Raw genomic sequence first — 20,510 nt, forward strand, 5'->3', positions numbered from 1 at the left:
TTCCCCCACAGCCTGTGGACATAGGGCAGCTGTTACTGAGGTGGGGAGGCCTCAGTCTCTGATAGCTACACCAGCTGCTGTTTTCTATGTGCATCTGAGTCTCTGTATGTGACCTGTGTTCTGGTGCCCACAGAGGGCAAAGGATTCCCTGGGATTGAAATTAAAAGCAACTGTGAGCAACCATGTGGATGCTGGGATCCAAATCAGGGTCTTCTTACAGAGCTGTATGCTCTGGAGCTGTCACCCTTAACACCATTTTTGTTTTTTTGTTTGTTTGTTAGTTTGGACTTTTTTATTTTTAAAGCAGAGGATCTCTCTGTATAATTCTGGATGTCCTAGAATTAGCTCTGTAGACCAGGGTCGCCTCAAACTCACAGAGATTTCTCTGACTCTTCCTCTTGAGTACTGGGATTAAAGGCTTCCACCACCATCACCTGACAAGTGTTAGGCTTCCTGAAACAGGGTCTCACTAAACAGCCCTCCAAATGGCAAGTGCAAATCGCCATTCATTGTCCTGAGACTGATTTCACTATGATTTGGAAGAACAGCAAAGTCTTGAAAACAGATCTGAAACAAGCCCAAAACTAAAGAAAGAAAGGCTATAACCTGAAAAACTTTTCCCCTGAAGCAAATACACCTTGCTAAATTGATGAATTCTATAAACACTTCAGGGTACACACACACACACACACACACACACACACACACACACACACACACACACCCCGAAAATTAAAAACTAGTATGTTGATACCCAGAGAATGGGTTTCCATCCTTGGGCTCAGCCTGCCCTATGTGTCTGTGTTAAATCCCAACATGCCTCACCTCTATTTAGTGTCTAGAGACAGTGGCAGAGCATAGTATGTTGTGCTGGGACTCCCAGAAATGTTCTGTTCCCCCGAACTCTTTACAAAAGAATGTTTATATATTTCTTTTATGTTTATGAATGCTGTAATTGCATGGATATCTGCATAACAGAAGATGTCATAGGACACTATTATAGATGTATGTATTTGTGTGTGTGTGTGTGTGTGTGTGTGTGTGTGTGTGTGTACACAAGTGTGTGTATAAGTCATCTATGTAACAAGATGTATTTCCGTGAGGTGAAAAGCCATTTCTAAGGAGACGGCCTTTCTTGCTTTAGTGCTACACTAGTTCAGGATCACACTTCAAGGCTCTGCTGTTCATCAAAATCAAAGTGATTTCAGGCTTAGTTAGGACAATGACTGGGGATTTGCAGGTGTTCTTTGGAGGGCTCGAACTAGACAGCAGGAAAGCTGACAGTGAGATGTCTCAGTCACTGTGTGTGACTTTGGTACTATAGTAGGACAGCCTAGGTTATGAATCCCCTGCATTTTATACAGGTGTTTTCAATTAAGTAGCAATATTTTTCTGCTCACTTTCTCTCTGATTTGTGTCCTGAGAGATGATGTCAGGTTTTCTGCAGAGCTTCCTGCTCATTTTGTTTTCTATCCATCAGTATTTTCATGCATTTGTGTGGGATGATTTAACCTGTTTCCATCCAGAGCAGTCATTACCTGGAAAGACTTCCCAGTACCTGGCTTTCAGAACTGCATTTCCTGTCCAGATAACTCCCTGATGCAGGGGAGTTAGAAACGCAACTGCCAAGCTCAAATGAAAGAGTAACGCCATCCCTCCTGAGGAAAACAGAAATCTACAGGTATTAGCCACTTCTCAGCACAAGCTGCCAGTGCCTGTTTATCCATATAGATGTCTCTTCTTGCATGCTCTATGGAGACTCACATGGACCTATTTCCCCCTTTTGAACTGTGATGTTTAGTGTGTGACTCCTCTGCTAGCAGCTGTCAATGAGAGGACACTCAAAAACCAACTCCTTGCAGGAATATCAGCTGGGTATTGGGATCATGGCTCAGGTGCAGAGGACTTTCCTAGATCTCACACTGAGAGCCAGGGGCCATGGCTCAGTGGTAGAGCACCTCCCTAGACTCTCCCAGTGAGTGAAAGAGACATGGCTCTTTGGGGAGCCCCTACCTAGAATCCCCAGTGAGGAGTTGGGTCTGTGGCTCAGTGATAGAGGACCTGTGAGGGGCTGGGGATATATCTGCATAATAGGATACCCAGCCTAGTATGCTGAGGACTCTACACTTTAGCCTCAGCTTAGGAGAATTTAATAGAAGGCAATTTACATACAGGGAGCTGCCTGCATGAAGGCCTGTACTCCAGAAGAGGCACCAGGTCTCATTATAGATGACTGGGAGCGACCATGTGGTTGCTGGGAATTGAACTCAGCACCTCTGGAAGAGCAGCCTCGGTGCTCAAACTCTCAGACATCTCTCCATCCCAAAGGCAAGTGTCTTGGTGAGTCTCTATTGCTGTGAAGAGACACCATGATCAATGCAATTCTGACCAAAGAAAGCATTTAACTGGGCAAGGCTTAGTTTCATAGAGGCCGGCAGTTTGGAAACTTAGCATGGAGAAAGGAGGCAGGGGAGCATTCTAGGAACCTCCCTCATGGAAAAATAACACCTTTGAATTTTCAGCTCTTTTTCCAAAGCTATGGATGTGTTTGTAGGTCATCACAGACTCTCTCCCTCAGTCAGACTCCATAGGGAAAAATACTTAGAAAAGCATTTACCATGGTCATCCCCATTATCACAAATGTGTCTATGTCATAGCCATTTTCTGTAGGTGTACGGGGTTTTGAAGATCACCAATTTATCAATTTTTACATTATCTATCTATCTCTGTTATTCCTAGGACATATATTCCTGTGAGAAGTTAGACTAGAAATTTAACCATGAGCTGATCAACTAATATTACCGTGCTTTATTTGCTTATCCTAAACAGCTGGTGATAGCAACTTTAAAAACACAGGAAGAAAACCTTGTATTATAAATGAGTTGTATGGGTACCTGGTTTTTTATATTTGTTGTGGCTATTTTCAACCTGCCCCTTTCTCCACATGGAATGGGCAGTTTTTCCTTCATAGCCTTTGTGTTTGGGGATCTAACGGTGGTTGGCATGTACCTTGTCACCTGCACAGTTCCTTCTGTCTCTTTGTGCTAGGCATGAGCACCTCCTGTTTCCCATGATGTTGTCTCAGGTTTAAAGGGAGAAGCTGGCTTCTAAAGCATCCTGACACATCACCTTTGTTATCACTCCACCAAGCACCATGGACGGAATGCAGGAGGTGTAATTCCCTACACCAGTTCCTCCAGCTCTGCCTCCTGTCATATCCAGGGTTCTGAGCACAGTTTCCATTCCTCATCTTCGTCAGATACATCTTCTCCAAATTAGCTCTAACTCATATGCCAATGGCAAGCCCAACAGCAGTGATGATCTCCACCATCGATGGTGTCCTGGAGAGTGACCGCACAGGCTCTCCTGTGAAATGAGGCCTCCATTTTCAAACATTTACTTCTATGGTTGCCAGATTTTCCATCTTTAATGAACATGGCCCCTGAGGGTCTCATGGTCTTTAAACTTCACTCTTAAGGCCTTTGCTGGAGAACTGATGCCAACTGCAGTTTTCTTGCTGCGATCCTTATTTATATGTGCAGATCATACGGAGAAGGAGAAAAGACCTTAGACAGTGCCAGGCTCTTGGCTGTCTGTGTCCTCAGGCATCAGCAACTGTTTGGATGAAGACTTGTTGCCATGTTAGACATGGTTCCTCAATCCCTTGTGGACCAAAGAATTGTGTTACACATGCACTGGAAAATCTACACTGGATTACAGTCACACTGAATGTTAGATATTATTCTCCTGCCTTAACAAAATCCCGCTTGATCTCCCTGAGGTACAAGTCTAACGCACAATGCAGACATAGGAAGACTTAGACATTAACCCTTTGTGCTGGGAATCCTGCTTTACCACAAGACTGTGGTAAGGGAGACTGAGAGCCATGAGGTCTTACGTGCTCATATTTTACCCTATACAGTGCTTGGTCCAGGCAGTCACTGGCCTGCTGAAAAGATAACTGATGGTGTCCCCAATGTCCTGCCTCACAGAGATACTGAAAATGTCCATAGACCATCTTATGAACATTGATGGAAAAATACTCAATAAAATATTGGCAAAATGAAGATATCATTCACCTTGACCAGGTAGGCTTCATTCCAGGCAGGCAAGGATGGTTTAATATATGGAAATCTATCAATGTAATCCACCATGTAAACAAACTATAAGAAAAAGTTACATGATCATCTCCTTAGATGCAGAAATATCACTTGACTAAATCCAAAACCCATTCTTGTTTAAAGTTTTGGAGAGATCAGGGAGTCAAGGCATATATCTAAACATAATAAAGGCTATATACAGCAAGTCAATAGCCAACATCAAATAAATGGAAAGATACACAAGGAAATTCCTCTAAAATCGGGAACTGAGGAAGACTGCCCACTTTCTCCATATCTCTTCAATCTAGTTCTTGAAATTCTAGCCAGAGAAATAAAACAACAAAAGGAGATCAAGGGGATCCAAGTGGGAAGGGAGGAGGTCAAATTATCTCTATTTGCCAATGATATGATAGTGTGTATAAGTGACCCCGAAAATTCCACTAGAGAACTCCTAGAGCTGATAAACGTCTTTAGCAAATTGGCCGGATACAAAATTAACTCAAAAAAGTTAGTAGCCTTCCTAGATACAAATGACAATCATACAGAGGAAGATGTTAGGAAAACTCCACCCTTCATGATTGCCACAAACAATATCTAGGAGTAACTCTAACCAAGCAAGTGAAGAACCTGTTTATTGTTCATGTGGGCAAAGACAAATACTTACTTTTTGCTGGTGTGGGTGCAAACCTATAACAGCTACTATAGAAATTCTATGTATAATCCTCAAACCAGACAAAGAAATAAAAAGCTTGGATACATGTCTGGAATACCAGTCACTCAAATCTGAAGAAGCCAGCATGCAAAGCAGGGCTGATTGGGCAGGTTAATGGGACCATGTGTCAAAATAAATAATTACAAGGGTAGAGGGTCTACAGGTGAGTCTTTTCATAAAGGAGTTTATGACGAAGCCTCGTGTTTTATGTCTAGGACTCACAGGGTGTGAAAAGAAAAAAATATTCCTCCATGTTGAACTATGACATCTACACACCTGTGAGCTAGGAGCTCTCAGGGATACATTAAATTTTCACAAGAATGAATCTGTTATAGTTCATAAATGACCTGCTTCAGAGAGGCCTTTATTGACTTTATTTTATGTACATGAGCATCCTATGTTCATATAAATATAGGAAGTGTACACCCTGTCCTCAAAGAATGTATAGAACATAGTAGCCACTATAAATAGAGTCGAAGCTGATAGGGAGCCATTTTATTGCTTTTACCTACTGGCACATGAAAGACAAATTTTAAAATGGTAACACCTTCTACAAAGGAATAAGAACACCACGGCCATTGTTAGGCATTCTTACTGAAAAGGCAAAGCCATTAATAATCTTTGGAAACAATAAGCTCAATTCTTACTGCACAGGACTTGAGTTAAGGTGCAAGCACACGTATTTTGCCTCACAACTGTCACTAGTTACAATCGCAGACGATCCTAAAACATTTTCTGACCTCTCAGGCACAAGATGTAAGTTTCTATGGATACAGGCACACATCACACAACACACACACACACACACACACACACACACACACACACACAAATTCTGGAAAGAACAGATCATAAAAAGATGTTTTATACTTTTATTTAATGTAAAATCCAACAATAAGAGATGAATACTCTAAGTAGCCTTTGAAACACTATCACTCTGTGGATAGCACAGGAATGAAACTAATACAGCTGGCAGTTGTCCTCTCAGACTTGAGACTGACGGCTTTCACTACCATACCTCTTCTTTGTATGACAGACTTCTGGGCCTCAACCACTCCAGGGTCAAAGTGTTCATTAGAGGAGTGATGTATCAAAATCCCCCCCAGTCCTCTGATACACCAAGATCATTAAGGATTTGTTCCCAGAGCTCCTTGGTAACTGGATTTGAGGCTTCAGCATAATCTTCTTCATGGAATGCAGCTTCAATAGGAGGTGGAGCTTCAGCTGAGGCACACTCAGCTACTGCTGGGTCATTCTGAGCTGTGGTTATTAGGAAATTATCAGAGCCTGCAGCTGCAGCAGGAGCTTGGCCATCACAGTGGTCTTCTTGAAGTCCACACCTGGCAGCCTCTGAGGCTTCTTCATTGTGGGAAGATTCTTCCAGACTGGGGTAAAGTTGGGGAATGGAGTCCACACAAGATGTGCCTGAAGACAAGGACTCTTCAGTAGCAGAGAGAGATTCTTCCAGACTGGGGTAAAGTTGGGGAATGGAGTCCACACAAGATGTCCCTGAAGACGTGGACTCGTCAGTAGCAGAGTCAAGAACAGATGAGCAACCATGGGAACTGGTTGATCCCTCAACATCCTTAGAGCATTCCATATTCTCTGGTGGTTCTGAAACATTCTGGAGATTTTTCTGTTTGTACTTAGCTATGCAGTTCTTGAACCAGATCTGGAAACACAAAAAGAGAAGTTATAGGAAGACCTGTGTGTGTCATCCTGGCTCAGAATAGGAAGTTGAAGGAGATGCCTAAAAAGAGGTATGGTGTAAGGATAGATACCACCTAACACTCAAAAACTAGGGTAACCACCTAGATTTTCTATGTCTTTACTAGAAACATAAGTGTCTAGGTCCTGAGACTCCACACGGTAATAATGTGTCTCCAGGGCAATACCCACGCACAAGCTGAATGCCAAGTCCAGCCCTGGATGAACAAACATACAGTCAACATCTATGGCATGATCTCCCAGGATTGTACAAGCACAAACTGACAGGGATTTCCAAAACAGTGAAGGTGAGGACTGGAGAAATATTCTGCATGCTTTGGGAGATGGTCAAGAAAAAGTCATACCTGGATCTGGTACTCTGTCACTCCAAGATTTTCGGCCAGCTCCATGTGTTGCTTTTTCCTTGGGTGCATGCACTCATCAAAATATTCTTGCAGCCGGCGATTTTGTTCTTCCGAGTACTTAATGCGACGCCTCTTTTTCTGCTTTGGAGTACTGAGGTGAACTTCACTGTTATTATCAGACCTTTCTGAGGAAGATGAGGGCATCTGGGGTATTGAGTGAACTGGGTTAGTTCCTGATGTTGGCAGACTTGAGTTCCATCCGAGATCTGGGTCCATATGGATACATGGTTTACTTGAAGATCCAAAGGATACTTGGGGAACTTGGTACCTTGGATATTCTGAATCCCATTGGAGATTCGATGGTTCGGTGGTTGCTTGAGCCTCTAGGGCCCTTTGGGACATGTAGAGATTTTGATTGCCCTGAAATCCTCGATGCCTTTCGACATGCGTCTGATTCCGGGATCCTCCAGGAAGTAGAAAACTCTGAGACATTTGGTGATCTAAGTTGCTTGTCAAAACTGGATGTCTTTGGAGGCTTGATTGTGTAGGAAATCCTGTGAGCACTAGAGGATATTAAGTCCTTTCGAGACATACATTCCTTGCATGCTCTTGTGGCATTTGAAAACCTGTGTCCATGAGTGCATATGAAGACATTTGGAAATTCAGATGAAAGCCTTGGAGCCTTTTGGGTCCTAAGTTTCTTGGGTAGGTTGAATTAAATGGCAGAACTCGAGATACTGGTGGATATGGAAGCCTACTACAATGTGGTTCTACTGGAATATGTTCTTCAACTGGGGAACCTGTGAGGAGAGAAAATCATCACATCAGCTCTACAGATAAAATATTCAAACAACAGATAAATTCTCTATGTGAGTCTCTAGGTTTTCAAATGAGAAAAACAATCATAGGCTCTTAGTGTTATCAAAAACTACATAAGGGTCAGAAGAGGAATGACAGCCTGTAATCCCAACTCCTTCATAAATGCAGGAGGAGAATTCTCAGCTTAAGTTCAGCCTAGACTACAGAGTGACATCAAGTACACCCAGGACTGAGACAAGAGCTTTTCTTTGAAAAAAAAAACAGAAAATGGAGACTATACGTTCATATTATTAAGACATCTCTTTCCATTTTTACTATGAATAAGATCTAATACTCTCACTAGTGTTGGTGATTGAATAAAAAAAAAGAAATCAGAAAATGATTGAGTTTTGTGAGGAAGGCATGGCTAGAAGCAAGTCAGAGCCAATGTCTACTTTGTATAGAAGGACATTCAGGCCTCATCCTTGTTTCCATACCAGCAACTTCAGCCTTAATTACACAGAATGTTCACGAAGATGTCTTTCAATGTTTTAACTTCGCTTTTATATCATAATGGGGTTGAGAAGCAACATGTTCACGACAGTAGACATCTTTCACATCTCTTCTATTCAAGTGCCTTTATCAGGTGAGCCAACGTTGGAACGCAGAAAAAAAATTACTGTTTTTTTTGAAAAACTGTTTGTGAAATTATTTTAATCACATGATATATGGATGACATATAATCCTAGAAGTCACCTTGCAAAGGCAGGAGGACCTCTCTTAGTTACAGGATATGCTGTTCTACATAAGACTTTGCAATACAGCTGGAAATTAGAGAAAACCCTTCCTCAAAATAAAACCAGTCTTTTATTAATGTGAATATGTATATAACCTCATTTTTTCTCCATCTCCTGCTCTTCCTATTCTCTACAGCCACCCACATAAGCTTCTATCATTTTCAGAAAAATTCCCACAATCCTTCAACCCAAAATGGCTTTAACCTAAAGAATTGTAGGATCAAGACTGAACAGAGATTGTGGGACTGAAAAACAATAACTAGCCCAACTGGAGATCCACCCCACAACAGACAGCCTACCTCTAACACTTCTAATAATACTCTGATAAACTTACAGAGAAGAGCCTAGCATGACTGTCTTATGAAAGGCTTCCTCCATCAGATGAGGGAACCAGATTCAGAGACCCACAGCCTAAAAACAAGTGGGGCTATGGGAGTCCTGTGAAGAGGGAGAGAAAGGATTGAGGCAGACAGAAAAGTCAGGGCACTAGAAGAACACCTACAGTAGCAAATTAACTGGGTCCATGGTGGCTCACATGGACCACAACACCAAGTACAAAGAACAAATGGGCTCTACTAAGGCTGCTTACTTCCCATTTGAGGAAGATATGCTGCTTGTTCTATATGTGTGTCCACTATCAAGTGGAGTAAAGATTGTCTCTTACTCTGTTGCTTGCCTTTAGGTCTCCTACCCATAGCTGGACTGCCTGGTCTGGCCCATTGGCAGAAGATGCCCTCAGTCCTTCTGTAATTTGATATGCCCACCTGTGTTGATAACCACGGGGGACTCTACTTCTCTAAGGAGATGAGGATAGGAGAATGAGGGGAGGGCTCATGAGAACTGGGCTCAGAAGGAAAAATGGAAGGGGCTGTGATCAGGCTGTAAATTGATTAAATAAGAAAAATGTAAAAATCAAATACATATGAAGCAAACCAAAGAAAAAATTCATTACAATTAATGATTACAACCAGGGCTGGAGAGAATGCTAAGAGTTTAAGAGAATTGAGTGCTTTTCAACAGGTCCTGAATTCAATTCACAACAAACATATGGTGGATCACAACCATCTATAATGAGATCTGGTGCCCCCTTCTGCTAGGATAGCACACATGCAGGCAGAACATTTTAAACATATTAAGTAAATAAATCTTTAAAAGTAGCAATTCAAACCACAATATGCGTATATGAATTCATACAGTATACTCAATACGAATGAAACAAGATATTAAGCATGCCATGTATGTTAATATTTATATATTGATTGTGTTATATATACATTTATATTGTCCCTTATATAATGTAATGTTGGGAAGATAGTCATTTTTAATGGAGAATAATAAAACAACATATGTAAGTCACACCACAATGGGAGTTGACCCATTATTAAAAAAATGTTGTACAAAATATTTTAATCACATGGCATAGAGCCTTGCTTTAATCCTAGGAGACAAGTTGCTAAAACAGGATGACCACTGAGAGTTCCAGGCTGTCACTTTCCAGTACAGCTGGATAACACAGAAAGACTTTTCCTCAAACACACCAACCATTCCACTCCAAATTCTTCCTTAATCTGTAGCCTGTGAATGTCTACTCCCTTCATTTTTATTTAAAAAATTGCAAATTAGCAAGTACAATAGCAAGAGAGAGAGAGAGAGAGAGAGAGAGAGAGAGAGAGAGAGAGAGAGAGAGAGAGAAAGAGAGAGAGGTCATGAAACCCAACTATTCCTCACATGACCATTGTGCCTAAATTAAAGTATCCTTCTTATACACAGTGAGACTTTTTATAAAGACTGGGTTTCCCTGTGTATCCTCGGGTGTCCTAAACTCACTTTGTAGACAAGACTGGCCTCAAACTTGCAGCAATCTGCCTGCCTCTGCCTCCTGAGTTCTGGGATTAAAGACGTGCACCACCATGCCAGGCCAGCCCAGTGTTTTTCAACATATAAGTAACATGTACAACATTATGGTTTTTTACATTGTACTTTGGTGGTATCTCTACTTTGTTCTGAAATTGGTTCCATGTTTGTAGAGCTTAGACATCTGTGTGTCATCTTCAAAGAAATGTTTTCTCAAACAACTAAATCAGATAGATGATTAGTATTTTCAACATACTAAAATTTTCACATTGAATTTCAAGAACAAGCAGTTGCCAAAGGACATGGTGAATTAGAACTTTCATCCACCACTAAAGAGGCAGAGGAATGTGGATATCTGAATTTCAGGCCAGATGGGTCTACAGAGAAAGTTTCAGAATATCCAGGTCTCCTCAGAGATTCCAGACTGTGCCTGTTGCTGCTGCTGCTGCTGCTGCTGCTAGCAGTGGTGGTGGAGAAGATGAAAAATATTAAACACGTGCTTTTAACACCCCTTCACTGCTGCTTCCAGGCATTTATTCCCACACTTAGAAGCATGAGGTAGTAGGATATCTGTGAGGTCCTTCCAACTATGGACTCCACAGAGAGATCAAAGACAGTCTGGAATATATAGACTTCCCTGATTAGTAAAAAGGAAACCAACAAACAAATATTAAACATAGGTAGCCATCACATGGATACAAACTAACATTTTAAAATATTATTTTATATAATCAGAAAGTTCAAGATAATTTTTTTTTAAAAATCATGTGATGAAGACCCTGTGGAGAAAGAGAGACTCCTATTCATTGTAGCTAGAAGTTGAAAAGAGTACATCCTCAAGGCAGTCACATTCTCATCTACACAGAAAACTCACCCTGGATTTCTGTAGGCTCTGCCATCTTCCCAGATCCCGCCTAAAGCATGAAGCTCGAAGCTCTATTCCAGGAATGAGGCCTTAAATAGGTTCTTCATCCAGGACCCTCCCACCAACACACCCTTAATCCCCTTTTGCCCATCTGACACCCCACCCTGAGGCCTCTCTCAGTGTGCAGCCCCACCTAATAAGGCTGGCTGGTTTGATTGGGACCACAAAAATTAACTCTTTCTTGGCCAAAATCTCTTGATTCTCCTGCACCCTTAATGGTTCAACTCAAAAGAAATGTGGACTCCACTGATTGATGACCACCTCAAGAAATGAGCTTACATGCAACTCACTGCCCAGATTCACTGCTCTATATTGACATGGCTGATACTCCTCCTTTTTTATCTCTTTATGAAATTGAGACAGAGTCTCCCTACATAGACCAGTCTGGCTATCCCGTCACAGATATCCACATGCTTATGCCTCATTTACACCGAGATAAAGGACATGAAACTCACTTTGTTCCTCACTTCTTGATGGGGATTTGTCTCCTCAGCCTTAGATAATTTTGGCAACTACTCTTCAGCCATGATACCACCACTATCATGCTATTTCTACATGGAGCATCTAGACCCTAAATCATGTTCCCTGGATAATTAAATCCTTTACAGTCCTCCAGTTGCGCCTAAGATCTTCTATAAGCATAGGCTTGATCATGGATTGTTTGGTCACAGATTGGCCCTATAATGAATAGGTGGCCACAGAGAGCTGCTGTTGTATTTTTTGAGAGGATGCACTGCTTTTACTCCAACACAGCCTACCTGAAGTGTGTTTCCTGGAAGTTTAATTACTTCCACCTGGGTGAATATGGAAGCTTCATCTATCTTCTTACTTGTTTAGGAAACCTATATCATGGAAGACCTACCTTACATTAATAAGTCATGGCAAGATTTCTTGATAACTAGAAAAGGATTAAAGTTAACTACATTATCAAATTAGTACAAATTTTATCACAAATGTCTTGGTGAGGCTCAGTGACAGAGCTAATCAGGACGTTAAGCCTCTGTGTAGTTTATGGTGACATACAGCAGTTTTCATAAGAGAATAATAAGAGTGTCCCACTGCACAGTAGATTTAGTACTGAAAACAGAGTCCACTCTACACTCTGATATTGATCCCATCTGTACAGAGAAAATTCAATTCACAATATGGCTGAACGGACAAGATATCGCATACAAAAATCTTCTAGCTCTTCTTAATCCAGTTGGAATGCAGAAATAACTTTAATCCCAAGAGATAAACAAATAGATCTCTGAATAAAGGCCAGCCCAGAATAAAGCAAATTTTAGATAAAATAAATCTCATGTCCAGGGTGTGGTGACACATGCCATTAATCCAAGATCTCAGGCAATCATGGAGGTCTGAATTCTAGTTAGTTCTTTTCAGTCAGTTCAGGTGACTCTGCTAGGTCAGAGGCAGTCAAGGGTAGTTCATTTCCTGGCATTTCAGTTTCTGGAATTCACAGGCAGTTTAACTAGGAGAGTTTTGTAAAGACCAAATTCAGAGAGAGGAAGCTATACATAGCTCAACACAAAACAGAGAATGAGAAGGATCCATAAGTTCATAACCTATTTCCAAAGATACTATGAGGCAAAGAAGAACAATTGAGAAAAAGGATGAGAAAAATTCAGACTGAGAGACTAAGAGAGGAGTTTCAGCCAGAACAGCTGATTTAAAGCAGCCAGCCAGAGTTTAGAAAGAAATAGAAAGTGTGATTCTAATCGTCAAAAGGTCACTGCAGTTCCTTCCTGCAGTATCTCCTACATGGAAACTCCACTACAGAAGGTAGAATTGATAAGCACTCGTGATTTGCTACTGAATATCATTAACTTCACTTGCTTGACTTTAAATCATTCTCACCCTGAGCTAACTGATTCAATTTGGTTATGCAAGATGCCAACCCTCGTTTTTATAAAGGAATTGCAGTAATTGAAAACATCTCCAATTCCTTTGACCATTCTAAATGCCAAAGGGCCCAACTAGATAACGCCAAGCTATCCTTGAGTTCCCTATCAGTCTCTGAGTTATGTTTAGGTAAAGTTATTCCCTTCTCTTATCAACATCTCTGTAATATAACCATCACCGAGATATCTTCCCTTTCTGATTATATCCTTCTCAGTAATTACACTTGGTGGGCCTGTAACAATGGTTTCACTCCCTTCATATACTCCCCCCATTTAAAAAACAGTAAGACCACCTTTTGTATCCTGGTTCAATTAGTCCTCCACTTAATATATTATATTGAAGAACATTTTCCCACTACTGGGATCCTGTTACTGAACAAGCCCTACTTAGAACCAAATGTGAGCCTATAACAGCAATTACCCTTGCTGTCCTCCTCGGATTGGGCACTACATGTACTGGAGTAGACATAACCTCTCTTGTTCTCTCCAACAAACATTACTTAGATCTTCACCTGTCAATTGATGAAGACTTGGAGCAGATGAAAGCTGCCATATCCCACCATGAAAAATCCTTGTCCTTCCTCAGTGAGGTCGATCTACAAAGTAGGAGAGGTCTAGGCTTGCTACATCTTCAGCAAGGGGGACTTTGTGCTGCCCTCAAAGAAGAGTGTTGCTTTTATATGGACCACTCTGGGGTAGTCAAAGATAACGTGGCCAAGGTTAGAGAAGGCTTAGAAAAAAAAAGTAAGACAACGAGAACAGGAGCAGAGTTGGTTCCACAATTGGTTCTCCACCGCCCCTTGGCTTAGTACCTTGTTACCCTCCATTCTGGGCACCCTGGTAAAATTTCTCCTCCTTATCTCTTTTGGTCCCTGAGCTTTTAGACGCCTCACTATCTTTTTAAAACAACAGCTAGATGCTCGAGATGCTCAAGCAATACAGGTGGGTGACTTCTCTGACTCTCTGAGCTGGCAGGTTTACACCACAGCATTGGGCTCCTAAGTCTTTATTGATAAAATAGCATGATCTGCAAAAATGCAAGGACACCACATGCTGTCGAGGATGTGGAGAGAAAGGAACACTCTTTTATTGCTGGTGGGAATGCAAACTAGTATAGCCACTTTGGAAATCTATCTGGGGCTATTTTAGAAACCTGAGAATAGGGCTTCTTCAAGACTCAGCTATTCCACTCCTTGCAATATACCTAGAAGATGTTCCAGCACACAACAAAAAAATTTGCTCAACCATGTACATAGCAGCCTTTTTCATAATAGCCAGAACATGGAAACAGCCTGTGTCCATCAGTAGAAGAATGGATAAAGAAACTGTGGTACATATACACTATGGAATACTACTCAGCTATTAAAAACAAGGAATTTCCGAAATTTGTGGACAAATGGATTGAGCTAGAAATGATCATAATGAGTGAGTTAACCCAGAAGCAAAAAGAGTCAAATGGTATATACTCATAGTCCCATGAAAGCTTTCACTTACCAGGAAAATGGTACAGAGGAGAGGACATCCTATTTGCACTCTACATGTAAGAAGCATGGGAGAATAGCAAAGTAGAAGGATCCAAATGGTCCTAGAAACCTACAAGAAGAACATTATGATAGGCAGATTTAGGTCCAGGGGTCCCACTCAAACTATCACACCAGCCAAATACAATACAGGCTAGAAACTTCAAACTCCTACCCAGATCTAGCCAATGGACAGGACATTCTCCACAGTTGAGTGGAGAGTGCGGTATGACTTTCACACCTACTCTGGTGCCTCATATTTGGCCATGTCCCCTGAAGGGAAGACCTGGTGGCACTCAGAGGAAGATAGCAGGCTACCAAGAAGAGACTTGATACCCTATGAACATATAAAGGGGGAGGAAATCCCCTCAGTCACAGTCATAGGGGAGGGGTGTAAGGGGAAAATGGGAGGGAGGGAAGAATGGGAGGATACAAGGGATGAGATAACCATTGAGATGTAACAAGAATAAATTAATAAAAAAATTATTTTGAAAAAATAGAATGATCTGGGATTTTCAATTATAACATTGTTTATCTTGTTTTGTCAAAATTGTTAAGATCAATTAAACTAAGGACATTTCATGCTGGAAAAAATGTGGGCAAAGACAAATAATTCCTTACTGCTGGTGTAGCTGGAATCTATACAGGTACTTTAGAAACAATGTGTACATTCCCAAAAAGGTGACAAAGACAGGTCTTGGATACAAGTCTAGAATATCAGTCACTCAAATCTGAAGTAGCCAGGATGTAAAGCAGGGCTGATTGGGCAGGTTAATGAGGCCATGTGTCAAGATAAATACTTACAAGGGCAGGCAGCCACCATGTCTGTCTGTAACCATCGAGTTATTACCTAGCCTCGTTCCTGGGATTAACAGGGTGTAAAAAGAAAAACTAATCCTGTAATTTTGTCCTATGACATAGACATACCTGAGAGCTATGAGTTTTCATGGATACACTAAACAATTTGACAGAAGAAATCTGTTTCAGTTTATATGTGGTCCCCTTCAGAGCATTTATTTAGTACATATATGTTTATTTTATGTATATGAGAATTCAAATTACACATAAACATAGCAAGTGTACACCCTGACCTCAATGGCATGAACAGGTCATAGGATTGAAGTTGATAGTGAGCCGTTGTATTGCTTTTATCTATGCTCCTTTTGCAAAGGACAACATACATCTCGGAAGTTGTTAGCTATTCCAACAGTTCATGTAAAGCCATTAGTAATCCTTGGAATCAGAGAGCTCAGTTCTTACTGCAGAGGACATGCTTTAAGTGGCAAGCACACACATGCTGCCTCAACAATGTCATTGGTTATAATCCCAGAAGTTCCTAAGCCATTTTCTTCCCTCCCAGGCCCCAAATATAGGTTTCTATGGATAAAAATGTACAACACAAACACACACACACACACACACAAACACAAACACGCGCACACACACACACACACAGAGTAAAGTAAATCTATCAGCCATTCTGGAATGAAAGGAAGATTAAAAAATATTTTTGAAATGTTTTTAAGGTATTTAATATATAATACAACAACAAGTGAAGAATGCTACAGATAGCGCTTGAAACAGTCTCAGTGTGTGGATTACACTGACATGAAACTAACACAGAGTAGCTTGCATCTACACCCTCAGTCTTAAGAGTGATGACTTTCCCTACCACACCACTTCTTTGTTTTACAGATGTCCGGGCCTCAACCAGTCCACAATCAAAGTGTTCATTGGGGGTGTGATGTACCACAATTCATCTAGCCAACTGATAGACCTAGACCATTAAAGATTTGATTCAAGAGCAGTTTATCTTCTGGACTGGAGTCTTTAGCAGCCTCTGTTTCATGGAATGCAGCTTAAGTAAAATGTGTAGATTCAACTGAGGCGCCTTCAGCTACTGCTGGGTCTTCTCACCTTCAGTTACTAAAAAATGACCAGGGCCTGCACCTTCAGCAGGAGCTTGTCCAACACAATGGCCTTATTGGAGTCCATCCCTGGCACCATCCTAGCCTTGCTCAATGTGGAGAGTTTCCTCCAGGCTGGCATAAATTTGGGGAATGGAGCCCACACAAGATGTGCCTGAAGACATGGACTGTCCAGTGGTAGAATCAATAAGAGATGAGCAACCTTGGGAACTGGTTGATCCACCATCCTTAGAGATTTCCATTTTCGCTGGAGGTTCTGAAATATTCTGGAGATTTTTCTTTTTATTCTTAGCTCGTTGGTTCTTGAACCAGATCTGGAAAGACAAAAAAAGAAGTTTAGCAATATGAAGTTGCAGGTGATGCATAAAAGAGATAGGAAGTCAGGGTGCCTAGGACCAGACACTAACAACTAGGGAAACTTCACCTACATCTTCTGGGTCATTACTAGAAACATTAATGCCTGGGTCCCTGAGACCCTACATGGGAATATGTCGCTCCAGGGTAGTACCCATGCAGAAGGTGAATGCCAAGTCCAGCTCTGGGTGAACAGATATCTCCAGTCCACAAATAACAACTCCAAGAATTGTACAAGAACCAAATGTGAGAAATTTTGAAAATGTGAAGGTGAAAATTGGAGAACTATTGTGGCTGCAGGGAGAGAGAGACAAGAGAAAGTCATACCCGGATCTGGTACTCTGTCACTCCAAGATTTTGGGCCAGCTTCAAGCGTTGCTCTTTGCTTGGGTACATGTGATTATTAAAATAAGTTTGCAGCTCTAAGGTTTGTTTTTCAGAATATTTAATGCGATGCCTTCTCTTCTTCTTTGGTGCTCTGAGGTGAACTTCCTGGTCATTGTATGCATCAGAGAGATTCAGACAGTCTAATGAATTAGTAAAAATAAATAAAGAAATAAATACAATAGCAATACACAGAGAAAAAGAGAGAGAGAGAAAGAGAGAATGAGGGATGGGGGGGTAGTTAATGAAATCAAAGTAACCCTGACATTATCATCGTGCCTAAACTACAATGTAATTTGTATACCTACTATTTATCAACCTATCAGTAATCTGTTTGAATTCATGCTTTTAAAAAATGTTGTGCTTTGGTGCTATCTCTAATTTGTTGTGCCATCACATCCACATTTTTGGAGATTACACAAGATCAGATAGATTATTAATATTTACAGGAAGCCTGGAGTGGTGGTACACGCCTTTAATCCCAGCACTCGGGAGGCAGAGGAAAGTGAATCACTGTGAATTCGAGGCCATCCTGGGCTACAAAGCGAATCCAGGACAGCCAAGGATACACAGACAAACCCTGTCTCAAAAAAACAAAAAACAAAAACAAACAAACAAAAATTTACAATATACCAAGACTTTAACTTTGAATTTTAGAACAAGCAGTTCTAGGAGGGTTTGGTGACATACACCTTTAATCCCACCACTAATATGGTAGAGGAATGTGGCTCTCTGAATTTGAGGCCAGATAGATCTACAGAGGAAGGTTAAGAATATCCAGGGCTTCTCAGAGAATCCATGCCTAATAAAATACTGATGTTGCTGATGGTGGTTTTAACACCCTCTCACTCCTACTCTCCAGACTTCAATAGCACACTTAGAAGCAGGAGGTCATAGGATATCTGTGATATTGTACCACCTATGGTCTCCACAGAGAGACCAAAAACAGTCTGTGATATAGAGACTTACAGGATCTTTAAAAAGTAAGCAAACAGACCAAAGAAATTTTAACACAGGTGGTCATCACATGGATGCAAATTTACACTGTAAATATTATTTTATATAATTTTAAAAGCAAAGATAATTAAAACAAACAATACTTTGTGGTGGGGAACATGTGGAAAAAGAAGGACTCATATTCATTACAGGTAGAATTTGAAAACAGTACATCCTCCCCACAGTCCTCAAGTCATCTACGCCGAATCCTTACACACAAACTCACCCTGGGTATCAGCCGACTCTCCCATATTCTCAGATGCCTCCTGATGCTTGAAGCTCTACTCCAGGAATCAAGCCTTAAATACTTTCTCAGTCCAGGACCCTCCCACCAACACACCTTTAATCCCTTCATGCCCAGCAGACACTCCCACCCTGTGGCCTCACTCTGTCTGCAGCCACACCTTATCAGGATGCCTGGTTTGCTTGGGACCACAAAATTACCTCTTCCTTGGACCAACTCTCTTGACTCTCCTGCACTCTTAGGGGTTCAACTCAGAAGACAGTGGGACTCCACTGGTTGGTGACCACCTCAAGAAATGAGCCTTCATGCAACACACTGCCCAGCTGACCTTCTCTATATGGACATGGCTAAGACTCCTCCTATTTTCTCTCTTTATAAAATTGAGACAGAGACTCCATACATAGCCCACTCTGGTCATCATCTCACAGAGATCGATCTAGCTCTGGCTCTTTAGACTGGGATAAAGAATAGTCCACAAAACTCACTTTGTTTCTCACTTCTTGATGGGGAATTGTCTCTTCAACCTTCGATAATTTTGGCAACTAATCTTCAGCCATGATTACACCATTATATTGCTATTTCTAAGTGAGCAATCTTCATGCTAAATCTTGCTCCCTGGATAATTGGAGTCCTTACAGTTCAACAGTGGCCCCAAAGCTCTTGTATAGGCCTGATCATGAATTCTTTGGTCACAGATGGGCCTTATAGTAAATGGGAATCCATAGACAGCTGCCGATGTATTTTTGGAGAGGATGCACTGCTTTTCCTCCAACCCAGGCTCTCTGAAGTTGCTTTCCTAACAGTTTAACTACTTCTGCCTAGGTGAATATGGAAGTTTCATCTATCTACTTATTGTTAGGGTAAATTGTGTCATGGAAGAACTAGGTTTACTGTACTAAGTCTTAGGAATATTTCCTGATACCCACAAAGGATTAAAAATAAATATATTATCAAATTAATACAAAATGTATCCAAAACATCTTGGTGAGGCTCACTGACAGAGAGAAATTGGACTTCAAGCCCATGTGGTGATGATGATGACCTATAGAAACTGCGATTAGAAGATCGTAAGGATGGCCCACTACACAGTAGATTTAGTACTGAAAAGGAAGCCCAACAATGCCTACTGTTATTGACACCATCCTTATATAGAAATTTCGATTTACAACTTGGCTCTACTGGCAAGAGATTACATTCAAAATCCTTCTAGATCTTTGGAATTCAGCTGGAATACAGATATGACTTTAATCTCAAGGGACAGACAAACAGATCTCTGAGTTCAAGGCCAGGCTTGTATAAAGCGTCAGACTCTGCTAGCTTAAATTTTCATTCAGCTTTAAGAGGTGATCTTAATCTTCTGTAGATTTAGAGAAAGCTTCCTGGGACTTGGCTCCATAAACTCAGTAAAGAAGCCTGGGTTGAGCTGTCATTGCTGAAAGAGACACAGGTAGGAAGATGTAAGGCTAAGGAAACATCATCTCAGCAAGAAAGGTCACCTAACTCTGTGTGATAGAGCAGAACTTTAACACTATCAAAGAGGACACATAGTTCCATGAATCTCTATGAGTTGGACACCAGCCTAAACTATATAAGGATATATTACATTTATATTTTGTGTTACTTTTATTTTGTCATAGGGCATCATTTGAACCATGAAATTACAACACATAGGGCCCATGGGAATGGCCACCTACAAGTTCTCCAGGATGCCCTTTTTGAAGGGCACAGCACTTAATTGTCACACCTTTAAAACATGTCAAACTGTTAATTGACATATCAGCTGTGTATTGCCTCAGGGGTGGAGAAAGGAGGATCAGGCCTTGAGGGCCTGCCTGGACCACAAAGCAGTTCCAAGTCATATCTGGCCTACAGGAGACCATGTCTAAAGAAAAAGCAATCAGCCTACAAAAGAAAATGATCGTTCC

This window comes from Acomys minous (assembly GCF_964271855.1).
Source record: "Acomys minous genome assembly, chromosome: 20".
Classification (NCBI taxonomy): domain Eukaryota; kingdom Metazoa; phylum Chordata; class Mammalia; order Rodentia; family Muridae; genus Acomys; species Acomys minous.